Source organism: Parus major, chromosome 1, assembly GCF_001522545.3.
Source record: "Parus major isolate Abel chromosome 1, Parus_major1.1, whole genome shotgun sequence".
NCBI lineage: Eukaryota > Metazoa > Chordata > Aves > Passeriformes > Paridae > Parus > Parus major.
Genome location: NC_031768.1, coordinates 103,079,759 through 103,103,191, shown reverse-complemented (window position 1 = coordinate 103,103,191; position 23,433 = coordinate 103,079,759). Strand labels below are relative to the sequence as shown.

The 23,433-nt window shown below is 38.3% G+C and overlaps 1 protein-coding gene across 2 annotated transcripts in view; it reads left to right on the top strand.

The window, feature by feature from the left end:
* Positions 1 to 14,275: 14,275 nt before the first annotated feature.
* The window catches only part of USP25 (ubiquitin specific peptidase 25), a 69,284-nt gene continuing 60,126 nt past the window's right edge, over positions 14,276 to 23,433 (top strand). For both annotated transcript variants that reach the window (XM_033518447.1, XM_033518444.1), the window contains exons 1-2: positions 14,276 to 14,353; positions 15,448 to 15,592. The gene's annotated coding sequence lies outside the window, so the exon portion shown is untranslated. The remainder of the gene's footprint in view (positions 14,354 to 15,447; positions 15,593 to 23,433) is intronic.

Here is a 23,433-nt window from a genome sequence, read left to right as displayed (position 1 = left end):
ACACTGACAGGGCTCTATCTTCTGGTAGAGGGGTGGTTTTAGCATACTGAACTACACAGTAGTTTTCCTGTGGGCAGAATCTGTGGGTTTGAGCTTTAATGTGAATGAAATGTTAAGCAACATTGACTCAAAATGTTGAGGTTGCTGTGAAATGCTGTGAAGGAAGAACGGTGTCCTAAGATGGTGTAAGGGACAGATTGACACAGAATGCCATGAGCTGGACACTGTGATGACTTCAGTTGTTGGTGATAGGCTTTCTGAGTTCTCATCTGTTTTAATTATAGAGTAGTTTTCCCATGTATTTAGTAACATCATTCATTCTAAACATTTGAAAATAACAATGAAAATGATCTTTTCAGACTAGACTGTTGTAATTTAAGAAGGCACTGTTTTGTTTGTTTTTTTTTTTTTCAGTTTGGTTTCATAGTTTCATTGTTTTGTAAATGTCATTAGCTTTTTTTTTTGCCATAAAGGATGAAATTCAGGAGCATGTTGAAAGCCATCAGCATGAGAATTTCCCTGAAATGTGGTGTTACCTGGTGATGGGACTTCAACAGGAGCAGCATTGATGTGAGCAGTAGCACCACTGAGTGTCCACAGTTTTAAGGTATCTCTCCTTCTAAGGGTGTTGGAGAGGTAGAATCCAAAGGATATGTGATGTGGAACAGCTAAAAGGCTGGAGTGCAGCTGGGTTAACTTTGAAAACATCACCTGACACAGATTTGTGTATGTAAAACACGTTTTGTTTTTTTTTAAGGGCATTGGAAATACTGGTATGCAAATTCTAACAAATTTTATTCTGAGATGCACAGCTTTGACTTGATGCTTTTGTTTATAGTTGGTTTCTGAATGATTTTACCGGGTGGATTCTTGTTGAAAAAAAATTATACTCTGCACAGTATTTTTTAAAAAATGTTTCTGTTATCAACTAATTGGCAACAGTCAAGCTTATCAAAGTTTAGGTGCCAAGAAAATGCAGATTGTGCTTAAAATATGCTTGAGTTAAGCTTTTTTAACCATCAGGTGAAAGCATATTTTCATCTTTACAATAAGCAGACATAGAACAACATATTTAATAAAAGCTTGTCAGAGAGGCATAAGTGTTTTCAAGGCATGATCTGGAGCTATTTAAATCTAATTGACCCTTGTATCTTACCATGGACTGAATTTGTGATACAATGGCATTCTATCCCCCTGTGGCTGCCAGTTGTCATCATTTCTCTGGGGTTGTACCCCAAAATGCAGAGGGCTTCCTTTAGAAGAGGATGTTCACTGGACATTAGGTTCTGATTCTGAGGTGTAAAACTTTTGGACTGTGATTTATGCAGTTGTATTGCAAACCAGCTTTTACTTTTGTTGAATAGCAAATGGTAGGCTTGAGGTCACACATCGTTTATGTGATAACTCCTTCTCACAGCTGGGTGGCTCCAAGGAAAGTCAGATACCTGTGCTTGAAATTTCTGTTCCTATTCTCAAACCAAAAATGGCACTTTCAGATTTTCAAGCAAATTTCCAGATTTGATTTAAACATGAAGCCACTTTGAAAAGTTGAATTTTGCTGTGTTTTTACTGGGATTAGGCCAGAAAAAAAAAAAAAAAGGAGAGTGTCACATGGAAGTTGAAAATAGTATTCATTTGCATTCAGGTGTGTGTGCTTTAAAGTAAGTATCTGAAAAAGGCTGGGTGTACACACATGACGTTCTTCATTCTTTTCAGAAGAGGAGATGGCAGGACCAGACTCCTATTCTACTTCCCTTTTGTTTTTGGTTTCATTTTATTCTTCTGAAAGTTAGTTACTGTGAAACAGAAATTTCTCCTGGGACCAGAGTTTTTGGAAGAGTACTTTTTTTTCCCTGTAATACTTCACAGTGCCTAGGTATAAATGGCCTGATTAGAGGACTGAATACTATATTATATCCCAGATATCTTAGGTTATGACTAAGAAAGCATTCCTATACTTTGCAGATTTTAACTTTTGCTTTGTTTTGATATAGAACTGTGGGGATATATGAGAGAACATTTTTAAGCTTGTAAATATGATTTTTTTAACAACTAAATAGCTTTATAGATGGCTTGCACAGGCATTTCCCTTCTTGGTATTACCTATTTTCCCATGTGTCAGCTACTTTTCTTCAGATTCTGCTTGTATCTCTTATTGTATTTCCCACCTATTTGAAGACTTTTTTTTTTTTTTTTTTTTCATTTAGAGACTTTCCCACTACTGTGTAATTTTCTTACTTTAGAATATTTTAATTATTTGGTGGTAGTAATTGACAAATTTTATTTAATTTTGGCATCTAAGCTTATAACTTTTTTTTTTTTAATGGGGTACTAGAATTGAGTCTTCTCTGTCTGTATGGCATTACTTGTTTGGGAATCTAAAAATAACCAACACCTTACTGGCAACTTTTAAAAGTTCTTTCTGGTCTTGCACGTGTTTTATGGGTCTTAATGCTGAAAGCCACAGAATGTCTCTTGTGACAGCCCTGTCTGGACCACAGTTGTCTCCTCGACTGAGGCTGCCTGGGCTGCCTTTTTGGGTGCAGTCTACTGGTCTACAGGGTAATCTCTGATTTTATTAATGATGAAGATAGACTGATTTCCCCATCATCACCAGTTCCAGCTCTTGCTCAGTTCCTGTGTTGCCTTGAAGCTTTTTCTGGGGCTGATTTTAAGGTGACTGGTAAATGTGCCACCCACTTCTAGTGCTGAGTGGAGGGTGTGTGCAGTGCCCAGGCTCTGCTGAGTTGTTAGAGGCCAGGGAAGGTACTGAGTGCTTTGTGACCTAACTGAATAGAAAAGGATTAAAGTTTTTACTCTCAGAGTTTATCATCTCTGTCGTTTGATGGGGAATGTGTTGGCATAAGCTGCTGCTAAGAAGGCAGCACACAATTTAAATTGTTGTTTCAAATAATTTTCCAGAAATGTGAACTCGTTAGAGGGGTATTTTGTACCCCTTTCATTTAAGTCAGCTTCTGAACCTGCAGGTAGGTGTGTGGTGATGGCAGAAAGTCATTATTGGTAATACTCTTATGACACCACTGACACAGGGAAAACTGGTAGGGCTAAATTACAGCTAATAGTGCTTATGAACAAAGTTGTAGATTTCTTGAGACCATGTCGGAATGTGTTAGAATACAGCACCTTCAGCTTTCTGTGGGAGGTGAGGTAAATGTGAGTTTCAATACAAGGTAATTCAAAGTTAATTAAAAAGTGCCCCCCCCAAAACTTTAAACAATTTTTTTTTTTTCTTTCTCCATGGAAGAAAATGCCTAGAAAATTTCACTTGTCCTCTGTGGAGTGCAATGCTGAATTTACTATTTCTTTAATTGTGAGGTAGTAAAATTACATGCTGATCCCTGGAAGCGATCTCACCACGTCTTTGAATACTGTTGTGTCTCTGTTGTGTTTGAGGTTCATTCAAATTCTAACATTCCCTGCATCCATGGAGGTTATTGCCCAATGCAGGTGAAAGCTGCTGGCTGCCCTTCACAGGCTGTGGTGTGGCAATGGCCTTTCCTCAGGGACACAGCACATTCCAGTACCTTCCTGGTGCTTGGCCCAGGAAAGGCTGTCTCGTCCCAGAAGCTGGAACTGCTGTCAGAAGCCTGTCACCTTCCAGGTGACCTGTTAAACACTGTCCCAGATTTAATGTGGTTGTATGTTAGCTGTAGGCTCATTCTTGTAAGCAGTTGTGCCTTGTGTCTGTCCTTGCCCACATGCCCCTCCCCAGGCTACAAATATGTCTCTTCACACGATTTCTTTTTAGATAAGCTATCAAATCATTTTGCTGAATGGTGAAAATAGTGGTGTGTGACTTTCCTGATGTAATTTTGTCTTATAATATGCCAACAGCTGGGTAGGGGGTGACCAGTTGAGGCTGTGGGATGAGTTCACTTCTGGCAGACCTCACTGCAGTGGAGTGGAGGTATTCTCCTTCTGTTCTTCTTCTTAAGCCCTCTGTGTTGTCTCCTTTAACTTCTTGTGGCCCAAGATGTGGGTAAGAGCAGGCGGTGTGATCAGGATGCTGCTTGGCCAAGGTGCTAGGAAGCCTGGGGGTGCTGCTGAGGCTTTTGGGGATCCCTGGGCCCCAGACCAAGATGCTGGAGGTCGCCTTGAGCAGTTGCTTTCGAGTGGCAGGAGGGCAGACGTGCCTGGGTGTGTGCCCACTCTGTGATTACAAGGCCTGCTTCTGTAGGAAATCATGTTACTAATTTTTTTTTTTTAATTGGACTAAACGGAAGAGCCTTTATTGAAAGGCTTTCTGTAAAGTTTGGTTGTTGTTTTGTTCTCCTTCCTATTCAAAACAGACAGCTGAGCTCTTACCCCAAATATGTCCCTTCTATTGAATACAGTGGACTCTTTGTAATACAGACCTGTCTGTGAAAAAGTGCAATTTAGTTTTTTTTTACAATTGTTCTGCTCTACTGTGCTGAATTTTGTATGGAAAAATTGTGAAGTCTTCCTGGTATCACTTACCTAGGGCATGTAGCAGAGTTGTTTGAGGTGAAGTGGAAGCTTTGATCTTTCTGGCATTAACAGCTGCAGTAAATGAAATCCTTCTGGATGTGCACACCTAAAGCAAGGAGTGAAGAACAGCGTATGGCATTTGGGCCCATGCAGGAGCAGGTCTGATTCTGCATGTTCATTTGTGAGAAGTGTACACCTAGAGCACCACATCTGTCACTGTGAGATTTTTAATTCATCTCCCATTGCTGTAAGTTTTCTGCAATAGTACCTAAGTAGGATGGGGACTGCAGGAGGCTTTTTCCCCAACAATTTCTCTCACTAGATAAAAGAAGGATTAAAATAATGGCAGAGAAACAACTCATCAGGCCGCTGCTCCACAGCAGTTGAAACCAGTGGAAATTGGTGCAGTCTTTGTCTTATCCTCTCCCTTGTCCCACCCCTGGCTCTCACTAAGTTGGCACAGAATCAATGAAAGCAGAGAGCAACTCTCAGATGTTTTGTTGGGAGCTTGGCCTGGCTTGCCAGATGTTTGGGCCAGTGGTGGTGCTGGCTCCTAGGAATGAGTAGCATCTGGCAACAGCAGCCTGGGCTGGCCAGCACTGGCAGAAGCTGCAGCCTGGAAAAACAGCTGACTCCTCAGAAGCAGTTTGTGATCTGACAGCCCCTGTGAGTGTTATTGTTTGTAAGTATTTCGGAGCCTGGGATCCCACTGATCTGAGGACACTTGGAATTTTCAGAGTTGGTTTGTTTTGCTCCTAGAATAGTTGTCCTTATTATCATAGTGGAAGAGTTAGGAGGATGAATGGGGCTAGCTTGGTGTTTCCTTGGGAGCTCTTCTGTATTAGGCAGAACAGGGTGAGGCTATTATGATGTCTGTTTGTGGAAAAACAGCCCTATAAATCTGCTGATTGTTTGAATGGGCTAATGGGACTGCCTTTTCCACTTTAGAGTTAGGCCTGGGAAAGGACTGTAAAGAGCATCAAACATGAGCCAGAATAGCTTGTATTTGTTGTGATGGGTTAATCTGTGATTGAGATGCAAAGGAAAATATCACGAAGTGTAAAAATGTGGATCCCATGGCAGTGTTGTTTTAGACCAGAAATACAAGACTGAACATTTTAAATTGTGGCTACAGTAAAATTATACCCTAGGCAATAGTCATTCCTGTGAGAAGAAAGCTTAAGTCTTGATGGTGCTACCTGGTTGGACACTGTAAAATGGGGTGGTTATGCATGATGGTAAATATCTGTGAACAGAAGGAAAATTAGGAAATAAATTATTGGAACAGAAGGTAGCCAGGAGGATTGTAAAAATACAGAATCAGAATGATCCAGGTTGGAAGGGATCTCAAAGGTCCCTGCCATAGGCAGGGACACCTTCCACTAGACCAGTTTTCTCCATCTATCCTGGTCTTGAACAGTCCCAGGAATGGAGCATTCACATCCCTAGGCAACCTGTGCCAGTGCCTCACTGCCCTGACAGGAAAGAATTTCTTCCTAATATTAATCTAAACCTTCCCTCAGTTTGATGGCATTCCCCCTGTCCTGTCTCTCCAGGCCCTTGTAAATAGTCTCTCTCCACCTTTCCTGTAGGCTCCCTTCAGGTGCTGGAAGGCCACAATTAGGTCATCTCAAGGTTTTCCCTTTTTTAACCTGAATAGCCTTGTTTCTCTCGGCCTTTCCTCTTATATGTGTATGTGTATCCTGCTTTAGCAGGGTGCTGATGATCTCCAGAAGCCCCTTCCAACCACTACCCCTGTGGTTCTGTGTATTTGTATTTATGCACACACAGTTTGCTGTGTATCTGTCATCCTCCAGCCTTCTCCTCCCTTCTATCTGTATGACATTGCCTCTGGCTTACCCCACTGGCTTTAGTTTGCCATGGCTTGTGCACGTTTTTGGCAGGTCACTTGGTGTTGGGATGGGACAGGCTGTGAACTACTGGTACCAAGGCACTGCCCAGCTGCTTTCCATGGGTGGGCTCTTGGAGGAATCCTCCTGAATTTTATGTATAGTTTACAGGTAATACATGCTGGTGCTTTAAAAGACCCCTCCTGCTGCCCCCAGTAACTAATCACCCTTGATTGGAGCAGAGAGATTTTTGCTAATTACTCTCACAGTTACTGGAATATGTAAGAATCAAAAGCAATTTTTGTAAAGCAGATTTTCCTGTGATGGTTCCAGTGAATACAACCTGAAGTTTAACTTATGTCTAGTTAAGTGAAACTGAAGATCTCATTGGTTTTAGTGTAGTTAATTAATTTCAGAGCTGCTGTCATTACTATTGAGAAGCTCACAGTTATGCTGAGCAGGGTGTGGAGAAATCATGATGGTTTAAAGCACACAGCTCAAAATTCTCTGTAATTTTACATTTCTGATACCTTTCTGTTTTCAGTAAGTACTAAGGTTGCTATTGCTTGATTATCATCCTGTCACTGAGACTCATTTGGGACTAGCTGTAAGTAACAACTAGAAACATGGATTCAAGCAACAGTGTACATAAATCAGTTCATAGACTAATTTTAAATTTCCCCCTGTGAACTGAGAAGGTGGTTTTCCTGCTCTTTGCAGGAGTACTCCCCATGCAGGTGATGATTTGGCTCCTGACTTCTGGATGGTTTGATGTAAATAATTTTAAGAGGTGGGTTTACCTTATATTTAGTGTTAAAGAATACAAACCAAACTCCTCAAGCCTCTCCTTAAAATTTTATTTAAAAATCTTTATTCAAGCTAATAGTTAAATGTATATGCCATGAGTGAAAAGCTTTTATTTCTTTTTTTTTTTCCTTTGGGCACACATGAGGCTCAGAATTATGAGTGTTTATATGAATGCATGATCTCATGTTGCATAGAAACCGTAATATCAAACATTGAAATTCATTGCAAAATCATCCATTAAAGCATGGAAATCTGGTGAGGGTATTCTGTGTGTTGTTTAGGATCAATATAGGTTACATAAAATTGTGATTAGGCAGAATCCTTCATATAATATTTGAAAGAAGTGTACACACCTAAGTAGTGCACTCAAGCCTTTTCCCTCTTAAAGTTTTATTTGGCTAGGCTGTGGTTGGCTGAAAGTTCCTGTCATACACTGTGTCCTTTTGCTCCTTGAAGTAAGTTTTTGCTCTCAGTCCAGTTGCACTTTGTACAAGCTGCTGCTGTAATTGTCAGATTTTGGCAGCCTGTGCAGAGCAGTCCCAGACTGAAAAATCTGCTCTCTTTGTGCATGTCCTTTGCTCTCCACAGGGGATTTTTGTCTGAACCAAAGCTGAGGTGTATTTTGCATTAGTGTGTGTATAAAAATATATCTTTACCTACTTTTTTAGAGGATACAATGTCATGTAAGAAGTTCCACTTTTCATACCTGAACAAAAGGAAGCTCAGTTAGCAGATGCTGGGCAAAGGAACCCGGTTCTCCTGTGCTTTAAGGAACACCTTAGAGCTGGTGCAGAGATTTAACTTGGTCTTTGCAGTAGCAAACCAGTGCTTTAAAAATATATGTACACATATAATCACTTTCTAATTTATGTATTTTTATAAATATATTTACTCTGCGCATACATGGAGAAAAATCTTGAGGACAGAGCTGGGAAAAACAAAGCCTTCTGGAGCTGACTGCACATTTTCCCTGTGTTTCAACTCAATATTTTCATGTAAGGAGTTAGTTTTTATTTGGCTGTTTGGAACTTGATCAACAGCATATTTAGAAAATAGTTAATGTATTTGTGTTGCTGGAAGCTGTAATGTACAGCAGTGTCTGTGGACCTTTTAACTATTCCTGGGAGATATGATTAATGTGGCAGAAAATTATATTCACAGTAGTAATTGAGAGTCTTTAGTGTGCTTGTCCTTTGTATGTTAAACTATTTCTGTTTGTTTGTTTGTAGCAGAAACTTAAAGCCTGTTTATGGAAGATTACATTTCTCTGAGCTCTGTGTTCTTCTCATTACAGCAGCATCATACAAGGAAACCAGTTTATTAGCTACTTGTCTGCAAGGAATGCTATTAGCAGGTCCTCTGCAGCTTAGGCTTCATTAGAATTGTCTTCAATATAAAGTATTTGTGCATTGTCATTTGAGTTTTCCTCCAATAAATAGGTCTTAGTGCTAGGTGTTGCATTAGAAAGTAAAGAAAGTGGGATTTGTTTGGAGGGCCTGAGTCAAGATGCCATTCTCAGCATTTGCATTTTCCTCTTTTGTTCTTTTTGTCTCTAATAAAAGTATTCACCCCTCAGGAATCAGAATCATGGGTGTGGGTTGGAAGGCACCTTAAAGATCATCTGGTTCCAAACTCCCTGCCATGGGCAGCAACACCTTACACTAGACTAGGGTGTGCAGAGCCCCATCCAGCAGCCTGGCCTTGAACACCTCTGGGCATGGGGTGCCCACAGCCTCCCAGGCAACCTTTTCCAATGCCTCAGCACTCTCACAGTAAATAATTTTTTCCTGATACACAATCTAAATGTACATGCGGGAGTTTGGGACTTCTGACAGCAAATCAATGTCATTATGCAGAAAGCCCTTAATTTTTTACATTACAGACTCATATATTCTCAAACTACTGTTCACACAATCACACATTACTTGATTGGTGCCTCTATCTTGTCCATGCATTCAGCACACACTTCTCAGGATATGTGATTGGTTACAGTCCTGGTGTCTGACAGCCCCCTGTTATATGGTTCTTGTGGTCTTGTTATTCTGTTTCTCAGCCTCTTCTTTCTTATTTTAGAACAATTTATGTCTCAGCAACCTTGGGGAATTCCAGAGGGTCTGATAAGGAATTCTACAGATGGTTTGGCTGGAGCACACTATGGCCTAAGTTGTTCAGATACATTGCTACACGTACTCTTTGTCAGTTTGGAGCCATTGTCCCTCATCCTGTCGCTCCAGACCCTTGTAAATAATCTCTCTCCATTTTCCTTGTAGGCTCCTGTCATGTGGTGGAAAGCTGCAAGTCACCCCTAAGCCATCTCTGTTCGAGGCTGACCAATCCCAATTCTCTCAGCCTTTCCCCATGTTTCTAATCAGCTTGGTGCCCCTAGTGCATTTTCATTATGTGCTACTGGAATGTGAACTGTGTAGTGAGGCCATAGATCCTGTTTTCTCCTGCTAATGGTTGTATCATCTCATTCATTCCTGAACGTACAACTTTATCTGTGCTTGGAAATGGAAAAGGGTTGTTTTATCTTCTGAGTTTGTAAGTGGTTGTATTGCAAATGCAAATATTTGGATGTGGCCATGAATAAAGCCGAAGTTTACATGTGCTTCTGCAGAAGCTACAGAGACGAGAAAATAAACAGATCAAAAGGTGGCTAATTTCCCCCATAAATTTATCTTCACTGTGATTCAGTATTAGTCAGTTTATGAGATTTGCCTTGTTTAAAAAAAGCATTTGTGTAATTTAGCTTTTTGCTTTCGTTGTAGGAAGTTATCAGAGTTTACAGTACTGTTGTGGAACTAATTTGGGCACAGTATTTCCCTAAGCTGATAGTAGTGCAGATCTTTTTCTGCTTCACTGGTGCTGGCACAGCTACTGAATATGCTATTGTGTGAGGTTATAAACCAGATAATCTTAATTGGGCATTTCCTGAGAGCAAGGGAGGGATGGCTGAAAAAGGAGAGACTTGGAAATAAGGGCATGCATTCCTAATACACAAATTTGGCTTCCATCCAGGAAAATGGGAGAATTTCCTGTTAGTTAAAATCCTCCAAGAGCTGAAAGCCTGAAGATACATAATGCATACCTCAGGGAGCCAGAGGAAGGGGAAAGGCTGGGAATAGCTTGTGCATGAAAGCCCCAGGGAACAGACTGCTTCATGATGTGGTGGGACGAAGGGGTGTGAACAGCTGGATCCCAGGGCAGCCATAGCATCAGTGAACCATCTCCTTTGTGTGGCCAAGGGCTTGGGGTACCCTGCAGCAGCTGTACCAACACAGTCTGGTGTCAGACATCAGGTCATAGGGGCTTCTTAGGGTTGAGTCAAATGCTGTTCAAGCTCCGTGGAGAATGGGTATGTGTGTGAGATGTGTGCACACACGTGCTAACACTGCAGATTTTCCTAGAGTCTTGACTTACTAAACTGGAGGATCTCTGCTAGTGAAAAGATGTGGAATCAGTCATGCAAATTTGAGGATAGGATGGCAAACAGAAGTGGGTACAGGCGAATTTGAAAGAATGGAGGTGGATTTCTTAGCACCAGTAGTTTAACCTGGTTCTGTTGGAATGATCTGGTTTGTGTCTGCACTTGAAAAGAAAGTCTGTTTACTAAACTGAACTAAAGTACAGTGAGTTATAATTCAGAATTTGAACCTCTGCTGAGACAAGGTCGAAAAAAATAGGGAATCAGAGAAGAAAAAATACGGTAGCTTTTTAATGTTAGAACTGGTAGTTGTGATCTGAAACTTCCCTCACTGACCTGATTGCATACATTGGTGTAGGTACTTCAGACACTTGTAAATAGTTGTCTGCTGCCTTCTTCATTTTTTTATCTTTGTTTTAGCATAGGGTGAACTCTTTTGGGTATTTTTGGTTATAGCATGTGAGTGAATTATTACTATAATTGTTTAATATGTCTATGTATTTTCATTCATTTGAGATTCTATATGCTACATCAGTTCAGCTCAAGTTAGCCCAAACTTCTTTAGCTTTTAGGGTAAATGTAAACAGAATAAGCATCAATAGGAGTATGGAGGGTGGCTTGCTTCATATGTAGAAGTCTATCTGTAGTATTGTATTAAATATTTCTTATCTTACAGAAGAGACTTAACTGTTTAGCAGTTGCACTGGGATTTACCTCCAAGCTTCAGTCATGGGAAATAGTAACATAAGTTTCCTGTATGCCACAATAACCAGAGCTAAAGGAATATTATTCAAAATAAACAAAATTTAGCGGTTTTGACTTTACATAGTAGTACAGATGCAGTAAATAAAGTTACATCAGAAAATAAGTAATATAAGCTCTCTGAATATGGTTGCAATTGTTTCATAAGTGTCTTAAGTGAGAAGAAAAGCAAAAAGAAAACTGAATCTCATCCTCTGATAGTGAATGAGGAGAGTGTTTGATAGCTGCCTGCTCTGTCACTTGCAATGAAAAGAAATAGAATTACATGTGTTAATACAGTTTAATGGATGATAACATACTGTCATTATAACAGTGCAGGAGAATAATGGCAAGTTAAACATCCAGTTGCAAAAAAGGTCAGTGCACAGTAAAGATGATGAATGTGGTTACATCAGATTTGTGAAAATGAGGGCAGATGGTGAATTTGTGGAAGAGAGGGCCACCAGTCAGAGTTTTTAGCTGCCTTATGCAGTTTTACAACTGTTTCTGAAGATCTGTTAGTCTATTAGTAAGTATCAAAAGAACATGTTGATCAGGTGGAAATAATGTCAATTACACTCCTTCTAGAGAGGGAATGTATCCATTCTTTAACTTCTGCATGATTTGAAATAAGTCAGTTAGAAATTAGCAGCAACTTGTCCACATTTAGATGAAGAAACAGCAATGTCTAAACCAGACAAATGCCCCAAAGCTCCTTTTAAGGTGTTCAGGAGAACTATTAATTTTCCTCTTAATTCCTGTCACTTCTAACAACAGTGCTTATGGATTCTTCATGTTGTTCTTTTAATTATCAGTTAGAAATTCTGGAGCTGAGTACCTTAAACTCTTGGCTTTAAAAAAAAAGTATACTTAGATATTAAATAATCTCTTGATGAGAAAGGAGCATCTCTGGGTGCAGTTCTGATCTGTTAAATGTGTATGTCTGTGGGAAGGGGGCCTTGAAACACAGCTTTTACACTGGAATACTGAAATGTGGATAGAAACTACAGATGTCTAAGTTTATAAGTCACAGCTGTGCTCATAAATTAACAGCCAATATTTTGAACTGCTAAGAGATTGTTTGTTGGTAAACTGTCTTTTCTGTCTTTTCCCAGTCCCTCTGAATGATGAATATCCTCCAATCAGCCTTTCCAAGTGTTGTATATATTGTGGAAGATACATAAATCTATTATAACTTGTTGTTATAATAATTTTTAATGAAACTATTTTCTGTTTTGTTTAGCATCATGTTGGTGGCAAATAAAGAAATTTATTGCCATGCCCCTTGAATTGCTGCTGCCGATTTTAAAGCTGTTGTAATTATTTTTCCCCAAATACTCTATTTCATTTCTTTGATTCCTGCCAGACTTAGGGGCAGGAAAGCAACTTTATAGGGGAAACAAGTAGTGGCTTTGTACAGTGCTATGAAATGCACAGAGTAAACAGACGAGAGGGTGAGGGATGGGGATAGAGTGGGAGTTTGTTTTCCTGCATCATTTCACTTTTCTCATGCCAACAGAAGGGTTTTTAAAAGGAAAAGAAAAAGAAAGAGGCAAATTGGATTGTTAGCAGTGTCTCTTAGGATCATAAATGAAGGGAAGATTGTGTATGTAATTCATAAACATCCTGAATGATACGCCTTCTATTTCAACTTATTAGGGCATGAAGTAGTGCCTGCCAGGTTAATTTCTCACTGGGGAATTCAGCATTCATGCAGATCTTAATTTCCTCCTCTATACAAAGCAGTGATAAGGGAAGAATAAGGGTATTTGAATATTTGATTCCAGATAATTCAGTTTAAAAATAAGTATTTCAGAAGTAGTCGCAAGACAATTATAGTTGTTATTTTGAAATGAATTTGGAGTAGCAGGAGAATGTTTATTTGTTCCTGATCAGAAATATGCCTTTTATCATGCAAACAGAACCCTGTACTTTACAAAAATTTTCTCTTTCATAGATGAAATTACTGTTTTGATCTCAGGATGTGGTGGGCAAAGAATAAAAAAGAAAAAATGCTTGCAAATATTTTTTCTCCATTTCCCATCTGCCAGAGGAACAATTTAATTTGTTAGTATGGAACAATGGTCAGTGCTCTGTGTTTTCATGGTTTTAATGGTTAAGATGCTTTTAATGGTTAACAGGAGTTCAAGGATTGTTCCAGCTTAGTGCCTGCCTTTTGCTTCTGTGATGGGATAGCTGAGCATGAGCAGAGTGAATCATCTATTGGCTCTAAGCAGGGGTGTGGCCAGATTTTTATTTAAATGAAGGAAAATCAAGCCTCAAAATTGTTATGGAGTGAATATTTAAGAGTCCCAGAACCTCTTTTTCTAGTTCCAAATGTTGCTTTAAACTCAGTGATGGGTACTGACTTAGGTAATTTGGGAGAGTTGGAATCAATTGGTCTAGGAAGGCAGTTTGGATGGATTCCTAAAGTTCTGTTTCAGTGTCAAGAAATTTGTTTTGTTTAGAGTTTTTATAGCATTTCTCTTGAAACACCTCAGTGATCAGCAAAGTTGAATTTCCTGGTTTTGTGGTTGGAATTACTGGGAATTATTTATGTTAAGGAAATAATGGGGTTGAGAATAACTGGGAGTTAAATAAGTTGGTTTTGGTGGGAATTCAGTCAACTATTTCCACTCCTGTCTTTGGAGACCAAAGCTGTGGAGTTTTATTTGTTTAGAAGGGCCAATTGTGGCTTTACATAGGCTTCTTAAACCCATGTTGCATAAGCTTACCCATTTTTTTTTGTTTAAAAAAATCCAAAACCAAGCAAAATGCAAAACCATTACATTTGGGAATCAAAATTTCCCAAATTGCAGAAACTAAGAGAAACTCGAGTAATGAAGGTTCTGCCCCTTTGTGGTACATAAACCTCATATGGACATGCCTTTAATATTTGTGGAGGAATGTATTCTGTTAAGAATTGGTTTTCCTGTTATTTGACTCCAATCTTGTTTCAATGATCTGTTTTGTTTTTTTTTAGCACCAGCAAACATTTTTAAATCAGCTGAGGGAGATCACTGGTATCAATGACATCCAGGTACTACAGCAGGCACTGAAGGTAAGATAACTGACTTGTAGCTGAATGCACCTGAATGCATCTTAACTTACAGTGAAAGCCATAAATCCCACCCTTTCTCACTCCTCTCCTTCTCTTCCTTTCCTTCTTTCCCTTCCTTCCTTTCTCCCTTCCCAGCTTGAATTTATTTCAGGGGGGAAAAAAGCTAATAATGATGGTCTTTTCCCTTTATAAGAGTCTTGTTCTCTTTTGGTACTGACCAAAAAATTAATCAAATCTTCAAAAATGAAAAGACAGGAATGTTAAACTTGCCTATAACCTTTGTGTGAATTGTTCTGGGATAAATTGGTGCTATTACAGATTGTCAGCTGCTGAGGAACCAAGTGGTATTTTCTTGTCAAGGTGTGGCTGTTTTCTATCATGCACAGGCCTTGCTCACTGTGTAGAATGAAGAATTCTGCTTGAACTTGCCAACCTTTGCTAATTGGATATTGTTTCGATGTTTTTTCAACCATTGTAATTTATTGCACAGCACAGAAGAGTTCTTCAATGCAAGTAAAAAATGGCAGATCTCTCTGCATTCTGTTTCCATATACATAAATATATATAAAAATTTAAAAAATGCTTTTTCTTCCTCAAACAGAACTTTTTAGCCATTTATACATGGTAAATGAGGATTTAATAATTTAAATTAAAAAATACATCTAACAAAAACAGGTAGCTGTTGTTAGCATAAGACATGTGCACAGCTGGTTTTCAAGATGCAGGATCTCTGACTGTAAAGATGGAACTATATTTTCAGAAGAATTCATCTGACTCCTGTTGAAGTCTGACTCCAGTGAATGTGCTGGTTATGTTTGTTGAGAGGCTGACCTACACTACAAGACTTTTTTTTGTCTGTCCTGAAATAAGTGAAACTCCACCAAAACAGTTTTTTTATAAGATGTTTTATCTTTATTTTGGTTAAAAATAATATGCACAATATGACAAGTTTGCACACTTTCTTTTCAAGTCAGTATTTTACCTGACAGTACAATGGCTATTGATTTGAAGTTGCTAATCATGCACTGCTTTTAAGAAAAATTAAAAAGAGAATGAGGGAACTCTCACTTCTTGGTTTTTTTTTGTGCTTAAAGGACAGCAATGGTAATCTGGAGTTGGCTGTGGCTTTTCTCACTGCAAAGAATGCCAAGGTTCCCCAGCTAGAGGAGGCAACTTACTACCAAACAGCCCTTCCTGGGAATGACAGATACATCAGTGTGGGCAGCCAGGCAGACACCAGTAGGTATTTTTTCTTTTCATAAGTTTAGTTTAAAGGCATGAGAAATAGAATCTTGCCTGTGACATAACTGTTAATCTGCAGATAATTCTTATTTATCAATTCTTCTATTATTATGTATTCTCTCTTTTCTTATTTGTTTTTTTTTGTGTTTGTGTTGGGGTGGGGGTTTTTTTGGTGGTTTGGGTTGGGGTTTTTGGTGGTGGTTTGGGTTTTTTGGGTTTTTTTGGTTTTTTTTTAATTTTAACTACCTTTAGGCATTACTTTTACATGTATTTATGGTACAGATCAAAAGGAATAGCTGGGCTTTCCATTTTTTTTTTCCTTTTATTCCCCCCCATATTACAGTTTTTATTTTGGGGTCATGCAGTAAATAGTTTAAGGCAAAATCTGGGTAATCCTCTGTCAAAACAAAATTGGAGAGGAGTCTTTCATTGTTTGTCTTAATATGCTAAAGCTTAATATCCTTAAGAGTATCTTCTCCCTGACAGGAATGACTTTCTCAAAGGGAGAAGTGGGAGGTTAAGTGTGGATTTTGTACTAAAAGAATAGGTATTTTGTATATGAAATCAGCAGTAAATATACCTGATTTTACACAATTTTTTTTAGTTGATACACGAGGTCCCACAACCTGTATTTCTCTAAGTCTTGCAGACTCTAATCTTCTGCTTTAGTGTATAGTTATTTTTATGGGGAGAAAAAAATGTGTTCTGCAGATAAATATAGGAAATTACATAGAAGTAAAAGTCAAAGGAAGTTTTGTAGTGGGATTGATATCTGTAAAATCCAAGTTCTTGATGCGATAGTTACTTTACATCATTTGCAATGCAGATGGAGAATATTTTAATTATATATCAGTTCTTTGGCCCTATATGTAGTACATCTATGGAGATTTTATTAAGCAAGTAGAATTATTAAGTGCCTCCTGCAGTAGGATTTTTTCCCCCTTTGTGTTGCTCATGATGGCTTCAATGTAAAGAAGTTGAGTTAGGTTTCCTTATCAATTGTACAATTATATTTTGTCTGTAGAACCTTGACATGAACTTTTTAAACTTTTTTTTTTGTTGTTTTTTTTAGAGATGAGTTTATTCTCAGCATGTTCAATCTGAAAACTGCATTTAAATCCTTGGTTTATTAGAAACCCTATAAAAAATGTCCTGAGTTCATTATAGGTAGTTCTGTTATCCATGCACTAAGTTGTGGTGGGTGGCTTGGGGTTTTTGTGTGTTTTTTCTTTTCACTCCTTTGGAAAGAAAACATACACAACTTTCCCCATGTATTTAGTTTCCAGCATCAGAAAATTGCCATTGAGGAAATGAAGACTATTAAGAACAAACTCACCACTGTGTTATAGTTTGTAGTACTGACAACCTACTATGGCAGCAGAATAGTAAGCTGGATTCTCCTGGAGTCTGTGTTTAATTAGATTTAATAGCAATCCCATTAATAGAAGTATTTAGTTTTGCTGTCATTTGCTGTACAACCTTACTGAAGAAATGAGGCTAAGGAATATGGATCAAACCTGCAAGAGCCCACATTACCTATGGCAGATGGTCAAACTAGAAGAATAGGTTGTGAGTTGTATATTCCAAGGTGAATTTCAGGATGCTCTTCTCTTTTCTGGAGGGCTGAAGGCAGATTCCTTACAGAGCATGACAAGTCAGTGATCAAGGAACACCAGCTGCTGTGGGAAAAGTAGGTTTTTAAATTTATTTTTTTTAGCATCTTTAGTGTTTGGTCAGGTCCTCACTGCCAACAAAGATGAGAGCCCTTGGTCTCTCTTCACTGTTTTAGTTGGACTTAAAACACATTATAAGATAAAGGCATCTTTGAACTTTTCATCATTGGAGGACTTGGAAGGCAAGAACTGAACATCTACAGCAGAACAAAAGCCTAAACCAGTGTGATCACCCCCTCCAGGTTCCTGTAGAGATCTAGTGAATGCTACTGGAAGAAACCTACACTTTCCTTGTAATGTGCTTGGCTCTAATTTTTTGGATTCTGGATTTAAAAAAATGCAGTGCACCAAAAAGGCCAAGTCTCAGGGCCTTGTGTTAGTAAACACTGTCATGTAAGGGAGTGTGAAAGACTTGAGGAGAGAATGGAAGGGTGGGTGCAGGATGGAAAACCTTCAGCAGATGGCTTTGACCATCAGCGTTCCCTTCTATAAAAGATCATTTTCTAGCAGTTCTCAGTGGCTATGCTGAGTTGCTGACAGGATCTTGTCTCTCAAATTTGACTCTCTTTATTATCCCACAGAGGTATAATTACATGAATTAATTATAACTCAGCCTTACTGTTCCTTACTGCTTAACTACCTCTGTGCATTTGGAACATGGGATGTTAAGAGTCACCGTGCTTTGTGGTGCTGACAAGTTAAAGCATCCAAACTGGGAATGAAAGAGTCACGGATAAATACCAGAGCTGTCTTTTATGCTACAGAAAACCTCCAGCCATTTACAAAGGCTATTGAATGTGTTCCTTGCATAAAGATAGATTGGGTGTGTTCTGTGAGCTTGACTGACTACATTTCTTTGACATGGTTACTTAGTTAAAGGGTAAAATAAAAATGTTAATGTGTACCTTAACAGCCAGTATTGTGCACTGTCTCTTCCAAAAGTGACAGTGGCCATAAATGGTTTGAGAGTTGTATCCTGGGCGGTAGGAGGTATAAGGAAACTTGGTCTACCTTATTACCAAATGCAACATTTTAGTAGCTGCAAAAAAAATAATAGGTTTTCATGAAATCTACTCCATCTGTTAAACAAAGACTGACTTGCACAATTAGTGTTAGTCATGGTGCTTGCCTTTTTGTCTGCTCAAAATGGTATGTGCAAGCACCTGCAAATGTAGTATTTTCACATCAACAGTGATACAAGCTTGATCTGATCCTTTTGCAAAGGTGGTTTTAACATTTTGACATATTTTTCCTTCTTGCACTCTGTGAGGAGAAAGTGCTTAAGCATTAGGCTTGCAATGTACAGATGCACACCTTTTAGTCTAAGGTAATTTTAACGTTCCACTTGGTAGAAGAAATCCTAGGCATGGTACTTAAAGAAAAAAATAGTAGTACTTCTAAATATTTTCACTTTATTTATTTCTCTAGAAACCTTTTTATTCCCATTTGAAGTAATTTTGTGTAGTTTCATCTATGGCTGCGCAACAGGACTGCTGGATTGCTAAAAATGTATCCATTTTCTTCTTATTATTGAAGGGACTTGAAGAACCCAGGGTTAAAGGAAGGAACGGAATGAAGAGATCAGTTTTGGAAGTTGTGTTCCAATGAAACAGCTGTCAGGACAAATTCTCTCCTTCCCTTCTTTTGAAAACTCAGTTATTTTTCATTAGAACTGAATTACTAGTCTTCACAATTGCACATTCTATAGCCAAAACAAAAGATTTCAAGCCTTTTTATAAGGGCATGTTACAGTGTAATCAAGAAATGCTACACACAGCAATTCCAGGATTGTAGACTTCACAGCTTTGGCTTTTTATATCTTCCTATTCTTACTTTGAGCCTTTGCATATGTTTCAGAAGTTACTCAGTCAGCCCTTTCCACTGAAGCAGAGTTTAAACTCAATGGTACCTAAATCCTTCTGAAGTGGTGTTTATTAAACATTTCTTACTCTTCCGTTCTAGAGACTCTGAAAAGTTTATAGGGTAATTTCTTTTCAACTTCACTGTCCCTGCTTTTAGACTCCTAGTGTCTTGCCTAAATCCCTTTTGCTTCAGGTTAAGTCCTTTACTCGTTGTGTGCCCCCTGTGGAAATTATAGTACACTTCATTCCTTTCATCTCAGATGAAGTGCTCAAAGAAGATACTTGAAGACACTGTATCAAGAGACTTATCTCAGATCTAAACAAAACAGCCTAAATTCCTTTTGAGTTATTTAGATTCACTTCCTGCACCTATTGTCATTTTTTTCTTCTCATCTAGGCCTTCTTTAGTATGTTTCTTTCTGACCTGTGGCACTTGAAACAATAATGAAGACATCAGCTTAGTTCTTAAGAAAAACAGGTGAATCTCTATAAATATCCACGTAGTACTCTGACAGAAATGTAACACTTTCTATTTTCTTCAGTGCTGTGATGATGTAAATTGCAGATTGAGCATGAGTTGGCTGTAGCTCCTTCTTGGCACAAGTCCTAGTCCTCATTCTCTAGCTGTTCATTTATTGTTTCTGTGAGTAGAATATGACAGTATCTTCTTCCATCACCTTGCCTAACTCAGCCATTGCTATGTGTCTTCATGACATTTCCTTCTGTTTCAAGGATTATTTGTGTCATGTCCATCCAGGTTCCTGGGAGTTTTGCCAGCTTGGTATGTCAAAGTCCCTGCTTGAAAATGTCAGGAGTCTTTTACCTTGAAGTCCTCTTTTCATCTTACAAATTTACTTGTTGCTTTGTGCCATGATTACCTCCCTCCTTCCCCAACAGTGTGAGAGTCGTCAGTTTAAGGTGTTGTAAATACAGCTGAGATGAGGAAGCTGTGCGAGACTGGTGGCCAGAATTTACAAGCTCCTGCACCATTATAGCAGTTTGAGTTGGCTGAATTGCTCCAGGGGTGCTGGGTGCTCTCCTCCCATCCAGTTTTAACCAAAATTGGCATATACAGCCACCTAAATGCCTTTAAATCTTGATGTTAGGAGCCTGAGACCACTGTGAATTAACATCACAGAATAGATGGCAGTATATAGAATCTTGCTTAGCTCTGCTTGTAATAAATAAACCAGATGTAGTCTCAAGGTTCTTTTAAAATTTTTTATACTGTTGATGTGTTGAAGTTGGAATCTTGCTGCTGGATTTTCATACTTGGCACTACTCTGTTGAACCCATCAAGGCTACCCTTTCATTTTTTCTCTCCCTGTTCCCGTTGTTGCATCACTGTGGATGTTTATTGCCTGTCCCTGAGTTCAATTGCTGCTTCTGTTTTGTCCCTCATGCTGAATTTCCCAGCCTACTTAAGTTTGAAGTTCCTACTCTCTGCCTCCTCATCGTATAAGTGCCAAGTCAACAACACAGTAATTATTTTAATGACCTAGGCAATAATAAAGTAAGAACCATTTATTTAAATGATGATAGAAACTTCCTTAGTAAACAGATTAAAAAGAGTTTTTAAAAAAGGAAGTTCTATGAGGATAAATAGTGTGCGTATTTATTATACATACACTAGTATATTTGTCCCAAATTTCAATATACAGCTTAAAATTGTTTTGTAGAATTACAAATGATGTAAAACTCTCTGAATCTTATGTATCAGAAGGACACATTATTATATAGCAATAATGTAAACCAAGAATACATTTCTTAGTAAAACAGATGATTAATTATGAATGTCAATTTTAGTTGAATAAACACACATGCACTAAGCCAGACTATGTTGATGAGAAGTTTCTTCACTCATGGAGAATCTTTTCATAAGCAAACTTGATTTACTAGTCATGGCCTGGTTAAAAATGTTTGCATTTTCTAAGGCTATTTCACATTAATGTAATAAGTACCTTTATGAAGATGAGCCAGTGTGAACTGAAGTGTTCTGTGGGCTAAATGAGAGGAATATTACAAAACTGGCATGTGTAAATTAAAATCAGGTAACTGAATTTGGATAAGTGGCATTACTCTTACACTTTTATGAAATACATCTGTCAGCCTATCACATAAAAAACTTGTGTGTCTGATAAAACTTTGAATAAAAGTAATCTTTCTTGTTTCTGTTCAAACTTGCACTTAAAACAGAGAAATCTGTTGGTCAGATAAGAAACTTCAGCAGCTCTGTTTTATGAATGAGTTCTAGTAGCTGTAACATTAACATCCCCATGCAAGAATTTATAAAACATGAAGATAATTTAAAACAAAAATGAGAAAAAAAATAAAACTACATGAATTTTATGTATTATATATATGCTGTTATAACCATCAGACAGGAATGCAAAATGTGGGGACAAGGTTATATATATATATATATATATATATATACACACACACACACATATATATATTTTATTATTATTTTTATTTTTGAAGTGTTGCAGCTTAATGAGTTACTATGTCAGCTGTAAATACATTAGCTTAAATGTCAAAACCATTTCTATTTTACATTTGCTATGAACTAAAAGCTTGCATGAAGTAGGTTACCATGAATGAGCTGATATTTTTAAATGTATTTTTTGACATAAATTATGTCAGGTGAACCCATGAATCAATTGTACCACTCATGTGTAGTGGTAATATCTGGCAGCATGTATTCACTCTATTGTTTTTTTTTCATGCAGAGCAATGTATGAATAGAACATTTTTAAAGAGAATCTTATAGTGTCTGCTCCAAAACCCTTGCATGCCAAAACAAAGCCTTTTGGCTCATCTGCTTTTGGAAAGCAAATGGAAGTAAAGATTTGGGGTTTTAATGTTAAAATAATGTAATTGCTGGTAGTATGAATGATAATAAACTTATAAACACGTAAGGTGGTGGTTTAGATTAATAAAAATTAGAGCAAAACTGTTGAATATTTTAATGGCAGTGTATGTTGGAGTTGATCCAGATGGATTTTTATATAACAGGTCAGGTTTTATTAAATACATAATTTTCACCTATATTAAGAGCTCTTTTCTAGAAAATAGTCCCCATATAGAGAAGCTGACTTCTTAATCTAACTTCCTTTATTGTCATATAAAAATGTCATCACTCTTAGCTGATTTGAGGGTTGCTCAAGGAGCATTACTCACTGTAAGGAAGTGACCAGATCAATCCCATACGTGTCCATCAGCATGTGTGGGTGCTGGGTTGTGACCATTATTTGTACTTTGAGAAATACAGCTTGGCTCCAGGGAAGATGAGGTGTTTTGTGTGGCTCTTTGTCCATGTGTAGAAAATACAACACAAGAACCACATTTTAGAGCATGATAGGTAGTGTGTGTGTGTATGGTGAGGGGATCCTCTCATTCTGCCAACCTTTCTAGTCTCTTGCTGTCAGGTGTATGACAGAGCCAGGTTTGCGTGTGACCCAGGCTGTGCAGTGGTATTTTCACCTAAATTATGTTGTTCTCAGCATGGTAGCATATTTTTCAAAACTTCTCTGGGGGAGACTTCTGCTGGTGGTGGTTGTAATTGCTTTAGTACTTCTGAAGGAGAATTTCAGACATCTGAGTTGAAGTACTCTTCTGTTACGCTGCAAGATCTGAGCTGCCTAAGAATAAAATTAGGAAGTGCTTCCTTTATAGCAATTTTTTTTTCCTTTTCCAATTTTTTGCTTTTTATAGCAATAGTTTTTTTCCATACTTCCAGATCACAACAGATTGCCCAGTGTACTCTGCAGGTAGAGAGCTCCCTTTAAAGGCCCAGTGAATAAAATAGAAGTTCAACCATTACTTGGAGAAAGCAGGGCTGAGTTTAAAACTAGGTTTTGAAGATGCTGGTCTTAATAGAAAAGTTCCTTTACAACTTCTTTCTGGTTTCAGCTCTTTGCAAGGACAGGTCATCCCATTTTCTGTTCATGCATGACTATGGCAGTGATTTTTGTATATGAAGTTCAGTGTTTTGTTCTGATCCAATGAGGGGCATCTCAAAAAAGAAAGCCCAGGGAATAGGGGAAGCTACAGTCTCTACAGTGAGCCAGCCCATGCAGGAGAAAAGTCAAGAGTGTAGACAGGCAAGCTTTTTGGGGTAATTGGGTTGGCCTATGGAAGGAGAAATGCTGATGGGCATTGTGAGCAATTGCCAGTTTCAAATCTGTATCTTTCTCCCAGAGCCTTTCAGCTTCTAATGGCCAAACCCCAGGATGGAGACAACTCTCTGGGTAAAATTTGCCATGGAAGAGGGAGACTCAAACCGGCCAGTGCACTCCAC